This window comes from Sarcophilus harrisii, chromosome 1 (genome assembly GCF_902635505.1).
Source record: "Sarcophilus harrisii chromosome 1, mSarHar1.11, whole genome shotgun sequence".
Taxonomy (NCBI): domain Eukaryota; kingdom Metazoa; phylum Chordata; class Mammalia; order Dasyuromorphia; family Dasyuridae; genus Sarcophilus; species Sarcophilus harrisii.
Window position 1 is genome coordinate 226,825,420 of NC_045426.1, and position 17,656 is coordinate 226,843,075.

The following is a 17,656-nucleotide window of genomic DNA, read 5'->3' on the forward strand; positions in this document are numbered from 1 at the left end:
GATGGTTCTCTAGTTCACAAAAACTTAGTATTTAGTATGGTGATTAATGGTTCTTTAGCTGACACATACTTAGTGTGCTGTAATGATGTAATCACACTGAGGTATTTAAGGGCTGAGAGTACTGGAAATAGAGATATTCCATTCTTGACCATGCTCCTGGTGGCTCTTCTGCCTACTTCATTCCTCCACTAAGACCAAGGCTGGTCCCAAGATCTAGCCCAGACATTACAGGAGACCTTGGCCTTTTTAAAGCTTTGGTCTTCAACAGGTCTCAGTTTGCCTGAGGCCACTCTCATTTGGTGATTAAGGCTAAATAGCAAATGAGGCAAAGAATAGCCTTTTTTACCTGGTCAAAAAAAATAATAATAATCAAAAACGACTACTTTGAGCTTATCCTTTTGCTTTGTGAAGTGAAATCTGTTACAAATATTTCTGTAAACTTCTAGCCTGCTTATTACATGCTTTGAGACTATATATTAATTTTCTTCTTCCTTTTTTGAGTAATGAGTAAAAGTATTAATTTTTCTATAGCTGACACTGGACTTGGTTAAACATATAATATATAACCAAGAGTGGTTTGTTTCTAAATGAAGCCATGAAAAGTAATGATTCAAGACTAGGATAAAAAAGTATTCAATGGGTGACAGCTACATGAATATAACCAACAATATGTCAACAAAGAAGAATCAAGCTAATAGCTAAATTGTGTAACACGTTAAAAATTTGAGTTTTTAATAACTCGGCTTCTGGTCACTGCCTCCAGAAATTACTTCCAAAATTACTTTTTATGTTAAAAAAAAAAAAAAAGTGTTGGAGAATATGTAACATATCACTTCAGACTGATTACGTTACTAATCTAGGGTACATATATCTCCATTCTTGAATGGTATGACATTCTTGAAAAAGAGAATTGGAGAATGTTTCATAAATAACTATACTTCATTAAAATTTTCCAAAAATAACAATGAAAAAAATGTACCAAATGAAATTTTCTTCCTGAAAAAAATTTATCTTTATGTGTATATTCATAGTAAATTCTAAAATGTGTTTCTCTTCGTTTTTAATGGGAACATTTCCTAAAAGCAATGGATTAAGGGAATCAAGGAAAAAATCTATAAATTCATGCTCCTGTAAATAACCTAGGGAGATACAATAAGATGGCTAGAATTATACAGCAGGAGTTCATTTATCTTTTATAAAATGATGAGCAACAAATTCTTTCAATGGTTATTTTATCCTGTGGTTCTAGGACAACAGGTCAGTTTTCTTTAATGATTTGCTGAAAGATATTATCTTGGCTCTTTGTTTTTTCATCAGGGATTTTGGAGCAAAGCTCCAAACATTATTGAAAATTAAATACAAATATAACCATTATCCAAAAATATCACTGCCACAAATAACACTGATCCATTAAGATTTAAAAGGCAAGGGGTGGTGCCAACATGGCCAACAGTAGACACATCTTTAGTATCCTTCCTTGTATCCCTCAGATAAATACCAGACAAACCTCTGAACTGGTTTTGGAGTAATATATCCCACAAATATTTAGAGTTTAACAAATTTCCAGAGAAAGATATTTTGGAAGAACTTCAGAAAAGGTCTGTCTCAATCAGGTAAGAGGAAGGGGAAAAGGGGAGTAGCCCAGTGCAGGTGTAGCACAGGGACCCAGAGAAGTGTGACACCTGTGCACTGGGTAATCTACCAGGAGACTCTTAGCCAAAATACAGCAGTGTTGGCTACTCTGTCCTGGTTACAAGCAAGTGGATCAGCAGATTACCTGTGAGACATCCAATGCAAATACAAAAGACAAAGACTATAGAGGAAGTTTGGGACAATCTCCCTTTTGCCCTGAGAGCAGACCTCAACCTTAAAAAAAAATGGTTAAAAAAAAAAAAAAAAGAGCTCTGACCATAGACATCTTTTATGAAGAATGAGAACAGACCTCAAATCCTGAAAATCTTAAAGGCAAATCATCTCCAGATGAAGCCCCAAAGGGTTATATGAATTGGTCCCCATGTCACAAAGTTCTCTTGTAAGAATGCAAAAAGGACCTTAAAAGAAGTTAGAAGAAAAAATGAGGAAAGGAAATGAGAACTTTCCAAGAGAGTTTGGAAAAGGAAAAAGAAATTATCTGAAGAAAACGCCTCAAAAATAGATTTAGTAAAATGTAAAAACCATATAACTCCCTACAAAATAGATTTGAAAAAGAAACAAATTTGTTGAAACACAAAATTTGAGAAAAGGGGGGAAAAACCCAATGAACTAAACACCTCATTTAAAAGTTCAACTGGCCAAATGCAAAAGGAGATAAAAAAGCTAACTGAATAAAATAATTCATTAAAAATTAAGAATTGAATAAATGGAAGTGAATGACTCAATTAGACTTCAAGAATTAGTCAAAGTCAAAAAAAAAAAAAAAAAAAAAAAAAAAGAAAAAAAAACAGAAGAAAATGTAAAATATCTCATTAGAAAAACAACTGACCTAGAAAATAGATGCAGGAGAGACAATCTAAGAATTCTTGGACCTCCTGAAAACCATGATGAAAAAAAAAAAAAAGCCAAGACAACATCTTTCAGGAAATCATCAAGGAAAAATGCCCTGATGTTCTAGAACCAGAGGGTAAAAATAACACTTGAAAAGAATTCATCGATCAACTCCTGAAAGGGACCCCAAAATGAAAACTCCAAGGAACATTGTAGCTAAATTTCAGAATTATCAGATCAAGGGGAAAGTATTGCAAGCAAGCAGAAGGAATATCGAGGAGCCACAATTTGGATTACTCAGGATCTGGCAACTTCCATAAGAATTGAAGGTCCAGGAAACTGATATTCTGAAAGGTAAAGGAACTTGGATTGCAGCTAAGAATCAACTTTCCAGTAAAACTGAGCATTATCTTCAAAGAAAAAAGATGGATATTTAATGAAACAGATGAATTTCATTTATTTCTGATGAAAAAAACAGCTGAACAGAAAATATGACCTTCAAATATAGAACTCACGAGAAGCATAAAAAGGTAAAAATGAAAGAAAAAATAACTTGCTTTTATGTACTTATATGGGAAGATCTCAACTCTTGATATCTGTATCTCTGTAATGGGTACACATGGAGGGTGCAGGTATAATTTGATTTTATTACAATGATATAAAAAAGAAACTAAAGGAGGAAAGGGAATTCTACTGGAAGAACAGGAAAATTGAGTTAAAAAAAAGATAAGTTACATCCCATTAAGAGTCAAAAAAGACCTAGTACAATTGAGGGGGGAAATAGGCAGGGATGAGCATTGTGTGAATCTTACTCTCATCAGATTTAACTCAAAGAGAATATCAGACATATTTAGCTTCACAAAGAAACCTGTTCACCCTACGGGGAAGTAGAAGAGGAAAGGGGCAAAGAAAGGGGGAGGCAAATAGAAGGGAGAACAGAAACAGAAGGGAAAATGTAAAGGACTGAAACTCTGAAAAAGGTATACTTGACTCACACAACCAAGCACTTAAGGCTAATTACCTATTCGATGTGAGACAATGACTCTATTAGCATGTATTTTGGATAAATGGCTCTTCTCACTGTTTGATGCTTACTCAATGTTTGGTCATAAGATAACTGTAGGCAAGGATTAGAGGGTGGGGTGAGATAAGCCAGAGTCACTTTGCAGCAGGATAAGGAGGAGAGAGGTTGGTGACTTTGGATTCGAGAAGCAAAGATACATCATTGGCAAGCCTTGTGTCAGTTTGTCTCCTACACTTCTCCCCCTAAAGACCAAGGACTTTTACTTATTCTGACTTGGGCTAATCCCTGAGACCTCCAGGGAGCAAGCCTGGACTTAATAGGAAAAGGTATAAGAAAGGGGGAGGGACTATAAAAGGAGAGGGCTGTTTGAGAGAGGTGGTGGTCAGAAGCAAAATAATGGGGAAGAGGGAAAGGAGGAAAGGAAACAGAAAAGTTTAAGTTGGGGAAATCAAGATGACAGAAAATACAGAGTTAGTAATTTTAACAGTGAATATGATGAACTCTTCCATAAAACAGCAATGATAGCAGACTGGATTAAAAATCAGAATCTTACAATATGTTGTTTATAAGAAACACATTTAAAGCAGAGTGATATATACAAAGTAAAGGTAAAAGGTTGGAGAAGAATCTATTATGCTTCAGCAGAATCTATTATGCTTCAGCTGAAGTAAAAAAAAGCAGGGGTAGCAATCCTGATCTTAGATTAAGCAAAAGCAAAAATAAATCTAATTAAAAGAGATAAGGAAGGAAACTACATCTTGCTAAAGAGTATCATAGATAATGAAACAATATCAATTCTAAACATATATGCACCAAGTGATATAGCATCCAAATTCCTAGAGGAAAAGTTAAGAGAGCTGCAAGAAGAAATAGACAGCAAAACTATACTAGTGGGGGATCTCAACCTTGCTCACTCAGAACTAGATAAATCGATCCACAAAATAAATAAAAAAGAAGTTAAGGAGGTAAATAGAATTCTAGAAAAGCTAGGTATGATAGACCTTCGGAAAAAACTGAATGGAGACAGAAAGGAATATACTTTTTTCTTGGCAGTACATGGAACCTATATAAAAACTGATCATGTATTAGGCATAAAAACCTCAAAATCAAATACAGAAAGGCAGAAATAATAAACACATTTTTTTTTTCAAATCAGATTCGATACATGCAATAAAAGGCAGGGGAAAATAAAGCAAAAATTAAGTGGGAACTAAATAATCTAATCCTAAAGAATGAGTGGGTGAAACAACAAATTATAATACACAATAAATAAGTTCATCCAAGAGAATAACAATAATGAGACAATGTACCAAAATTTATGGATTGCAGCCAAAGCACTTATTAGAACTTTTATATCTCTACATGCTTGCATGCATAAAATAGAGAAAGAGAAGATCAATGAATTGGGCATGAAACTAAAAAACTTGGGGGAAAAGATAAATTAAAAACCCCCAATTAAATACTAAATTTGAAATTCTGAAAATAAAAGCTGGAGATTAATAAAATTGAAAGAAAAATATTGAATTAATAAACAAAAGAGTTGGCTTTATGAAAAAAACAACAAAATAGATAAACCTTTAGTTAATTTGATTGGAAAAAGGAAAGAAGAAAATAAAATTGTTAGTATCAAAATTAAAAGGGAAAATTTTCCACCAATGAAGAGGAAATTAGATCAATAATTAAGAGTTATTTTGCCTAGTTATATGACAATAAATTTGATAATCTAAGTGAAATGAAGGAATACTCACAAAAATACAGATTGTCCAGATTACCAGAAGAGGAAATAAACTACTTAAATCATCCCATTTTAGAAAAAGAAATTGAACAAGCTATTAATCAACTCCTTAAGAAAAAATCTCCAGGGCCCAATGGATTTACATATGAATTCTATCAAATATTTAAAGAACAATTAGTTCCAATACTATGCAAACTATTTGGAAAAAATAGGAAAAGAAGGTGTCATACCAAATTCCTTTTATGACACAGATATAGTGCTGATACATAAACCACATAGGGTCAAAAAAAGAAAATTATAGACCAAGTTCCCCAATGAATATTGATGCAAAAATCTTAAACACAATATTATCAAAGAGATTACAGGAAGTTATCATCAGGATAATACATTGTGACCAGGTAGAATTTATACCAGGAATGCAGGGATGGTTCAATATTAGGAAAACTATTAGCATAATTGGCTATATCAATAACCAAACTAACAAAAATCATATTATCTCAATAGATGCAGAAAAATAATTTGGCAAAATCCAACACCCATTTTTATTAAAAACACTAGAGTACAGGAATAAATGGAATTTCCCCTAAAATAATTAGTAGCATCTATTTAAAAACCATCAGCAAGCATCAGATGTAATGGGGATAAACTAGAACCATTCCCAATAAGATCAGAGGTGAAACAAGGTTGCCTACTCCTACCATTAATATGCAACATTGTATTAGAAATGTTAGCTTTGAGGATATGAGAAGAAAAAGAGATTAACGGACTTAAAGTTGGCAATGAGGAAACCAAATTATCACTCTTTGCAGATGATATGATAGTATACTTAAAGAATCCTAGAGAATCAACTAACAAACTACTAAAAAGAATTTGCAACGTTAATAAAGTTGTAGGATACAAAACAAATCCACATAAATCATCAGCATTTTTATATATTACCAACAAAGTCCAGCAGCAAGACATACAAAGAAAGATTCCATTTAAAATAACTGTAGATAATATAAAATATTTGGGAGTCTACTTGCCAGGAAAAGTCAGGAACTATATGAACACAATTACAAAACACTTTCTACACAAATAAAGTCAGATCTAATCAAATGGAAAAATATCAAGTGCTCATGGGTAGACCGAGCTAATATAATAAAAATGACAATACTACCTCTAATCTATTTATTCAGTGCCATACCAATCAAACTCCCAAGGAATTATTTTACAGACTAGAAAAAATAATAACAAAGTTCATCTGGAACAACAAAAAGTCGAGAATTTCAAGGGAATTAATGAAGAAAAATGCTAATGAAGGTGGCTTATCTGTGCCAGATTTAAAATAATATTATAAAGCAGTGGTCATCAAAACTATTTGATACTGGCTAAGAAACAGAGTAGTTGATCAAAACAGTCAATAATTATAGTAATCTAGTGTTTGACAAACCCAAAGACCCCAGCTTTTGGGATAAGAACTCACTATTTGAAAAAAAAATTGCTAGGAAAACTGGAAAGTAGTATGACAGAGGCTAAGCATTGACCCACTCCAACATCCTATACCAGGATAAGGTTGAAATGGGTTCATGATTTAGACATAAAGAGTGATATTATAAGCAAATTAGAAGAACAAAAAACAGTTTACCTCTCAGATTTGTGGAGAAGGGAATCTGTGGCCAAAGAACTGAAGTACAAATAGACAATTTTGATTACATTAAGTTAAAATGTTTTTGTACAAACAAAACCAATGCAGACAAGAGTAAAAGGGAAGCAAAAAATTTGAAAAAAATTTTTATTTTACATTCAAGGGTTCTGATAAAGACCTCATTTCTAAAATGTATAGAGAATTGACTAAAATTTATAAGAATTCAAGCCATTCTCCAATTGATAAATGGTCAAAGGATATAAAGACAATTTTCAGATAAAGAAATTGAAACCATTTCTAATCATATGAAAAGGTGCTCTAAATCACTGTTGATCAGAGAAATGCAAATTAAGACAATTCTGAGGTACCACTACACACTTCTCAGATTGGCTAAAATGACAGGAAAAGATAATGATGAAAGTTTGAGGGGATGTGGGAAAACTGGAACACCAATACATTGTTGGTGGAGTTGTGAACTGATTCAACCATTCTGGAGAGCAATCTGGAACTATGCCCAAAGGGCTATCAAACTGTGTATACTCTTTGATCCAGTAGCGTTTCTACTGGGCCTGTATCCCAAAGAACTCTTAAAGAAGGGAAAGGCACCCACATATGCAAATATGTTTGTGGCAACACTCTTTGTAGTGGCAAGAAACTGGAAACTAAGTGGAGAATGGCTAAATAAATTATGGTATATGAATGTTATGGAATATTATTGTTCCATAAAAAAATGATCAGCAGGATGACTTCAGAGAGGCCTGGAAGAGATTTACATGAACTGATGCTAAGTGAAATAAGCAGAACCAGAAGATCATTGTACACAGCAACAACAAGATTAAATGATGATCAATTCTGATGGAGCCGGCTCTTTTCAAAAGTGAGATGATCCAGGCCAGTTCCAATGATCTTGTGATAGAGAGAGCTATCTACACCCAGAGAGAGGACTATGGGAACTGAGTGTGGATCATAACACGATATTTTTACTCTTTTTGTTATTTGCTTGCATTTTGCTTTCTTACTCTTTTTTTCCTTTATTGATCTGATTTTTCTTGTGCAACATGATAAATGTGGAAATGTGTACAGAAGAATTGCACATGTTTAACATATCCTGAATTACTTGACATCTAGGGGAGGGAAAAGGGAAGGGAGGGTAAAAATTTGGAACACAAGGTTTTGCAAGGGTGAATGTTGAAAATTATCTATACATGTTTTAAAAGTAAAAAGCTTTAATAAAAAAAATTTTAAACAATATTTGTTAAGATATAATCATGACAACCCATAAATTCCAAACCACATAGAATGCAAGGTTTTTAAGTAAAAAAAAACCCTATCAGAACAAATCAAAGTTATAAGGTGAATGAAAATTCTGAGAGAGTTCTGGGTAATTAATAATCAATTGTAGATAAAGAAAAGGAGGGAATGTATTTCAAGAAGGTAGCAGAGATAGTGCCAAGAGGGAAGATGGAGTATTATGTGTGAAGAGAGAAAAGTTTGGCTATATCATAGAGTGTGGGGGGGCGAGGGGCAGGAAGAGTAATAATGGATGAAGCTGTAAAGATAGCTTGAAGTCAAGTTGTAAAGGACTTTAAAAGCTAAAGAAAAGTGATTATATTTTATCCTAGAACCAACAGGAAGCCACTGGAGTTGACTAAATAGGTTTGTGACATTGTCAGATCTGTGTGTAGTAGGAAGGACTGGAATGGGAAGATGTAAAGCATGAATCTCAATTGGGAGGCTACTCAAATAATCTAGGCAAAAGGTGAGAAGAGAATAAACTGAAGTGATAGCTACACAGATTGAGAAAAAAGGTAAAATGTCAGATGAAGGTAGAAATATTGAAGACAGAATACAGAAATAGTAAAATTTGGCAAATGATGTATATATGAGTCAAGAATAATGCTGAGTTTAAGAATCTGGGATTCTGGAAGGATGACAATACCTTCAATAGAAACAAGTTCAAATCAGGGGAGAGTTTAGGGGAAAAAAATAAGAAGTTATGCTCTTAACACAATAAATTTGAAATATCTCTGGGATGTCCACTTTGAAACAGCAGGTAATTGGTGATGTAGGACTATAGCTCAAGGGAAGAGCCTAGAAGTAGATAAAATATATGCTTATTGGGAGGAAGAGAGAATGTGTGCCTGTGAGTATTCTGAATATCATGATAGTTAAAATGACCAGAGGTGATGAGGTTACCAGGGAGGGAGGGAGTGCAGTAGCAGGAAAAGAGAACAAGGTCTAAGAGAACTTCAGAGAATACTCACAATTAGCATAATATGAAGGATGAACCAAAAAAAAAAAAAAAAAAAAAAAAAAAGAGGCAGAAAAGGAATTATCAGATGAAAAAAAGCAGAAACAGCAGAAGTTGTTAACATTATAAAAACCTGTAAAGGAGTTTCCAGGAGAGTGGAGAATAATGAAATAATAATTATTATTATAGTAATAATTCAAGAAGCATTTATTAAGCATGACCTTATATTATGTGTCTGGCACTGTGCTGATGCTAGTAATAATGTATAATGTTTAAGTATTACTTTGCAATTTGGAAAGCACTTTATAAACATTATTTTATTTAAATCTCATATCAACTCTGTGAGGAAGCTGATACAGGTATAATAAACCCTATTTTACTGATGAGCAAAAAGAAGAGCTAACTGATTTGTTAGTAAGTGTCAAAAACAGGACATAAATCCAAGTCTTGCTGACTTTTACTATTTTATTATTATTATTATTATTATTATTATTTTATTATTTTAAGTCTATTACTCTATCCAATTTGCCTTGATAACAAATCAGTTGAACAGAGAAACATCTCAGATATCATTATGTTCAATTATATAAAAATAAATATTTTTCATGTAACAAAACCTATATAATTAAAAGAAAAATAAATTATTAGAGAAAATCTTTTGATAAAGAGAAAAAAATCTGACATCTAAAATATATAAGGAATTGCTAATAAATATTCAAAGGCAACCATCTCCAATACATGAATGATCAATAAACAACTCACAAAAGAAACACAAATCAATAATCACTTTAAAATGTTCAACTTATCAAAACAACTCTCAAGTGTCATATTACACCCATAAAACTCGCAAAAATAATTATTAAAATAATATCCAATGCTGATGAACAGATATATATTTATATACTGCTGACAGAACTGCAAACTACTAGATCTTTTTGGAAGTCAATCTGGAGGTCCCCAGGAAAAGTTATAATTATTTTCCTACTTCTGAACCAATACTTCCATTTTTGAAAAATAAACTCTCAAAATGCCACTAAAAAGGAAAAAGTAACTATCAATTCAGATGTTTACAGCAATTATATTCCTTTAAAAAAAAAAAAGGAACCAACCCAAATCAATAAGATGTCATATTAATATATTTTAATATAATTAAGGTAAAGCATGAAGAAGATAAGGTAAATGTGAAGAAAACCTTTTATAAAACAATTACAAATGAAAAAAGCAGAAGTAGCAGTATACATACAAACTATACCTGTTTGCAATTCCAGAAGTAACCTAAGGGTATCTGTTTCTCTACTACTCCAATCCTTTTCAAGAATGAAGAGCAACAATCCCTATATCTATGCCCACCTGCATTTTTTATTTCCTTCACAAGCTAATTGTACAATATTTCAAAGTCTGATTCTTTTTGTACAGCAAAATAATGTTTTGGTCATGTATACTTATTGTGTATCTAAGTTATATTTTAATGTATTTAACATCTACTGGTCATCCTGCCATCTAGGGGCGGGGGTGGGGTAGTAAGAGGTGAAAAATTGGAACAAGAGGTTTGGCAATTGTTAATGCTGTAAAGTTACCCATGCATATAACCTGTAAATAAAAGGCTATTAAATAAAAAAATAAAAAATAAAAAAGAATGAAGGGCAAACAAGAATGCTGTATGTTTGTACTTGCTTGGCTCTGGACTAGATGCTAATTGTTTCAACTTAGATGAAGACAGGAAAGGCATGTTTATTGATTTTTCTGATGACTCAACTATGAAAGGAATAGCTAAAGCAATAGAGTTTAATCAAAAATCAAGAGTTCAAATTTTCTCAGCAGGATATAATGATGAGCTCACAATATGAAATTTAACAGAAATAAATACCAAATTTTTCACTTAGCTGAAGAAAGGTTTTTTGGGGGAAGGGAGACTGAAGGAAGCTCAATGCCTTGTTCTTAGCTTTTTCCTCTGTAGTAAGCACCCAAATTCTTATCCAATCTGAAATAATCTAATTTTATTTTCAGTGCTTTTAATCAATCTCCTTTTTATTACTTCCATCTACTCCTGTGCTAGAAGATTTAAGGATTATTTGGAAATTTATCAATATCAATCCTATTCCATATAAAGATAGGAATTGGTTATATATGCTAAAAGAGTACAATTCAATAAGAAATGAGAGCATATTAATTATTAACCACAGATAAGATCACCTTTATTCCAAAATGTTGAGGTTGGATAATGTTTGTTAGAATAGAAATAAATTTGATATACTGCTTCCCCACATCCCCCATGGGAAGGGGAGAATTTGCTGAAGAAAACTAAATCAATGATAGTTCTTTCTTCTCTCTTTGCTGCCAAACATTTAAGGTTGGTCATTACTCAACATATTTTGTCTAGTAGCCCAAAAATTATTATTCTTTGACCTTCTTTTATTCTTGTCTTGAAATATTAAGCTGAAAAACTTAGGCACAATACCCTTTGACCCAGCAGTGTCACTACTGGGCTTATATTCCAAAGAGATTTTAAAGAAGGGAAAGGGACCTGTATGTGCAAGAATGTTTGTGGCAGCCCTCTTTGTAGCTTTGTGGCCAGAAACTGGAAACTGAGAGGATGTCCATCAATTGGAAAATGGCTGAATAAATTGTGGTATATGAATATTATGGAATATTATTGTTCGGTAAGAAATAACCAGCAGGATGATTTCAGAAAGGTTTGGAGAGACTTACATGAACTGATGCTGAGTGAAATGAGCAGGACCAGAAGGATCATTATATACTTCAACAGTACTATATGATGACCAATTCTGATGGACGTGGCCCTCTTCAACAATGAGATGAACCAAATCTGTTCCAATAGATCAGTAATAAACTGAACCAGCTACACCCAGAGAAAGAACTCTGGGAGGTAACTATGAACCACTACATAGAATTCCCAATCCCTCTATTTTTGTCCACCTGCATTTTTGATTTCCTTTACAGGCTAAATGTACACTATTTCAAAGTCTGACTCTTTTTATACCGCAAAATAACTGTTTGGACATGTATACATATATTGTATTTAATTTATACTTTAACATATTTAATATGTATTGGTCAACCTGCCATCTGGAGGAAGGGGTGGGGGGAAGGAAGGAAAAAGTTGGAACAAAAGGATTTGCAACTGTCAATGCTGAAAAATTACCTATGCTTATATCTTGTAAATAAAAAGCTCTAATAATAATTAAAAAAAGAGAGAAACAAACAAGAAAAAAAAAAAAAAAAACTTAGGCACCGAACTTATTTTTGAAGAATTTTTTTCATTTAAATATTTGCAAACAGATGAGAAATAAGAAGAGGTTAAGTGATTCAATGAGTCACTAAATTTGTATTCCTGTTTTCCCATTCATAAACTGAGAATAGTATTTGGGTATCTACTTCATAAGGTCCTATAAAGATCAAATGAGGTTAAAAAAAATGCTATATAAATTAGCTATTGAGTTTAAAAAAAATACTGTATTCAAATTCCATCTAAACACATAGTTGACAGATACAAATTTTGGAGGCCATCATAAAAAGGTTCCCATTAATCTAAAAATACCTGACAGCATTAGTCCCAAAAGTTACAAAGAAATTTAATTTTTAAGGTAGAAACAAGATTTCTTGATTTTTGTGGAATTGTTAACATCATCAGTATTTAGAAATCTTGTATGTCAAATTTAAAAGTTCACTAACTCCTTTTTATATTAAAGTATAATAGAATGATTATGGAAATTCTATTATAAGTAAAAAGAAGAAAGAAATTGAAGTGCCTATTATAATAGAATTAATATTTTATTTAAATATTTTATTTTAGAATATTTTTTTTCTAAGTAAATTTAAGTGTGGAATGGAAAGCACATATGTAATTGCTGCATCAGTTACTGACAAAGCAATTTTTGGTCATTTTTCCTAACCTAATACAAGTAAAATGATTTTTTAAAAATATCAATTCAAAATATCCATTGCTTAAAATGACTTGTAAATAAAATTAAAACTCCTATTAAGTAACAGTGAACCTTAAATGGGAACCAAAGCTTACAAAAGATGCTAATTAAACATTCAGCACCTAATTTTCTTTCTTATAAGCCACACTATACTTAATTGAATGGTCTAGTCTTCAGAAAGAAACACTTTTTAAGTTACAATTAAATGTAGGAGTTTTATGTGGATCCTTAACTTTTTTTTGTTTGTGGTTCAGTGAGAAAGTCTGATGAAGATTTTGGACCCATTCTGAGAATAATCTTTATAACTTTCATAACTGAATGAAATACTAAATTTCACTTAGATATTAATGAACATAAAGATATATAGATAGATAGATTGATTGATTTTCCCCCATTCAAGTTCACATACTCACTGAAGTCTATGCACAGACTCTTTAAGAATCCATGGATCCCAGAGTAAGAAGTTCTACAATAGTTGGCACAATGATATGAATGATATGCCTTGAAAAGGTATATTGATGAGGAAAGTTCCAATTGTTTAGTACATATGTACCTCCCAGGAATACTTTGTAAATTATTATTTTGGCCTCAATTCCTCATCTGCACAATAAAATATCTCACAGATCCCTTCTGACTCTAAATTTTATAATTCTCTGAAATATTTCTCAAATACCAATCCATAGACAGCATTGTGCTATGTCCGAGGTATTAATGCAAACAGAAAATTCACAATATACATGAACAAAAAAGTTTAAAATAATGATATGAATAGTGATATGAAGGGAAACATGAAGTAGTTTAAATAGTATTAGATGTGGCATCATAAGAGGACCCTGAATTTAAATCCTGCCCTCAGAACATTTGCTTTGTGACCTAGACAATTACTTAACCTTTCTGAGATTGTTTCCAAATCTGTGAAATAATGATAGGAATACTTTTGGTTCTTAAAAAAAAAATCTAATTAAAAAACATATGAAACGTGCTCTGAATTCGATAAAATAATGTAAAACTGTTAGCTACTATTAATACATGAGACTCAACAAGAAAATAAATAAATAATAGGTTGTGGTACATAAAATTAAAGTGTTATGAATTGAATTTCTAGGAAAGTGATTCATTTTTGAATTAGGGTAGTTAGCAAAGAAACATGAATTGATATTTAATGAAAAACAGAATAGAAAAAAAGATGGTATTAAGATGACAGTACCAACGTGATTAAATGTGCAAAAGTAAGAACAAAATAGGACAGTGGTTGTTCTTGGATGTACAAATTTGTCTGGCAAAGACAGAGGTAAACTTCCAGAAGTAAGAAGGTATCTTGAGGAGATAAAAGTCTATTATTACTGATTAAAATCTTGTTTCTTTTTGTCTCTGAGAAGTCTACATTGTACTTGTATTCATATTCACTATTATTATACCAACAAACTTAAAATAGAGTTAATGATATTAATTTTCTCATTTCACAGAGGGTAATGCATAACTGGCAACTTTCACCCTGGCATTAAAAATATAGGGAGTTCCATTTAGAATTTTCAATTAGAAAAAACTTTATACCTAATATTTTTAAAAGATTTTTTTTCAACTACAGCTTGTATTCCTACATATGCTATTTGTCTTCCCTCAATAATGTTAAACCAGTCTTCCTCCATTTTATTGCTGAAAAATATGTTTAATCCATAAGGAATTGAAATTTAAGACACAAATGAGGATTTTTAAATGAATTTACTGTTTCATTTTCATGACCACTAAACCCCATCCCCAAATGAAGGGCCTCAATCTTAGAAGCTTTTCCAAGTATCAATATGTGAAAGGCATACTTCACATCTTTTTACATTAGGAATTTATTCTTGGCACAAAACATCTATTTCATACATTCTCAGATGATTTATTCACACTTGAAAAGTTCGCAAATGTGCATAGAGATGTATCATATCTCATACATACATATTCCAAACTATCATTCCTTAATGTTCAATTTACTGCAAGAATGATTTTGTGTATGAGAAGTCCTCAAGTTAATTTTTCAGAATGTCTTTAAAACTATAACAGTTGCATAAATATTTGATCTAATTTTTTTAACAAAGCAAAAGAAAATGATTCATAAATGCAGATAAAACTACATTTCTTATTTTCAAATGTTTCAGAAGCAAACCACACCATTTAAAAATTGTATTGCTATCATTTGTTTTTATAACATCATAATCTTCCAATATATCTAGCCCCTAACCCAGAACCAACTCTTTGAGCAAAGAATTTTAAAAAGAGAGTATAAAATGGCTCAGAAAAACTAAGCAATATATCAACCAACATCACATGTAATATACATCCCTATTACTATGCCTTTGCAAAAATGGAAGAGATATGAATTTTCATCTCTTTTTTGAGGGCCAATCTTGGCTTTATAATTATAGAACATTTAGTTTTAATTGTTTGTTATTGCTACATAAAAATAATTTATATTTTTGTATTCGTTTTGTGTATAATGCTTTCCTGATTCTGTTTTCTTCACTTTATATAAGTTCAAACATTTCTTTATTCTTAATATTCACAGTTCTTATAGTAAAGCAATATTCCATAAAATTCATTTGTTGCACACTTATTGAATCATTTTCCAATCAATGGATTTCAACTTTTGTTTCCAGAGCCTTGCACATACGAAAAGTGCTACTACAAGTAATTTGGCATACATGAGATTTTTTTTTAATAACTGATGTCCATAGTAGTGCGATCTCTGGTTCAAAGGGTATGGACACTTTATTCATTTTCTTTACATAATTTCAAACTGTTTTCCAGAATGGTTGGACCAATTAAATGCTACAGCAAAATGTATCTTTCTACAACCACACTAATGTTGACTCTTCCTATTTTTTGTTATCTTTGACAATTTCTTCAGTTTTAGCTGAAACTTTGGAATTTTTTTTGGTTTGCCTTATTCTTATTACCAGTGATCTGTAGCAATATTCCATATGGTTGTTAACGATTTGTGATTCTTTTGCGAACTTGTTCATATCCTTCTTCAAGGTTTTTTTGGTCTTATATGTTTATGTTAGTTCCATATATACATAAGTACATGTATATATCTATATATGTTATGGTATTTCTACTTACATATATATATATATATATATATATATATATATATATATATATATATATATATATATATATATATATCCATATCAAAGATAACCTATATCAGCACATTTGTTTATTCTGTTAACCTCCTTTTTCCTCTCTATGTATTTTAATCGATGTAATTTTAATTTCATTTCATTAATGGACACTTTAAAATATTATTCTTTTTCCTAGTGTGGTTGACTTTATTTAGACAAAAGTTTTTTAATATGTGTGATGTGATTTTTAATATTCAGTTCAGTCTACAAATTTATTTTTAAGATATTATTGATGTAAGATTTAAAATGTTTCTCTAAGTCTAATTTTAATGCAATGTTTTCCAATTTTCTCAGTGATTTTTATTAAGCAAGGAATTCTTCCCCAAGTAATTAAAGTAATCAGGTTAATTAAAATCTGAGATAATAAGTTGTTTTTATACTTCCTAGTCTCTTCTACTGATCTACTTTTCTATTTCTTAACCAGTTGCTTCCTACCTTCCTCTACTTTTATTCTTACTTGAGACAGCATGCTGGATCTAGATTTAGGAAGATCTATGTTCAAATTCAGTCTTAAGACACTTATTTCCTAGCTATGTGACCCTGGGGAAATTATTTAAACCTCTGTCTACCTTGACTTTCTCAACTGTAAAATGAAGGTAATAAGTCATTATAAGGTTGTTATTACAATAATAGATAAAGGTTGTTATCTATTGTTAATAGTAAAGTTGTTGTTATGATAAGATAATAATAGCTCATATTGCAGGGTTATTGCAAGTATAAAATAAAATCATATTTGCAAGGTACTTAACATAGTACCTTACTATGAATGAATAAGACTACATCGTAACCCTTCTTCTACATGTCAACTATGTGAATACAGTTATTACGCCTGCCCCATAAAAGCTCTTCTCTAGGCTTTTAAATATCTGTACTTTCATCAACCAATCTTTCTGTGGTTTAATCTCAAGATCTTTCACCATTTTGGTTACCTCTCTGGTGCCCTCAAATGATAACAATGTCCTTAAATGCAATATACAGAACCTAAAGTATTGGAAACAGGAACAACTTTGACCCTAAGAACGGATGTCTTTATAGCTTTTTCAATGTTCTCTGCATTAGAATTTGTTATTAAATATTTACTATACTTGGTTTATTGATTCAGTTTTAATATCATGATATCTACACAAACAACATCTACAATCTAAAGTCACATGATAATATAACAATAGTTAACCAAATTGTACTACATGAATTAATGGTATATCATGGAAAATTTCAGAAAATCTTAGCAAAATTTACTTGAATTGATATGGAATGAAGAAAAACAATGAATACAATAATATGAATAGAAAGATGCAATTATGATAACTAAGTTTAATTCAGGACTAAAGATAAGAAAAAGAATCACTCCCCTTTCTTTACAGACTATGGATAAGAACATTGCATATAATATCAAATTCATCAGATGATTTGGATAT

At 31.4% G+C, this 17,656-nt stretch overlaps 1 protein-coding gene across 3 annotated transcripts in view; it reads right to left on the bottom strand.

The window, feature by feature from the left end:
• Nucleotides 1-17,656, bottom strand: part of ERCC6L2 (ERCC excision repair 6 like 2) — a 162,646-nt gene that overhangs the window by 130,368 nt on the left and 14,622 nt on the right. The gene's annotated exons all lie outside the window — the stretch shown is intronic.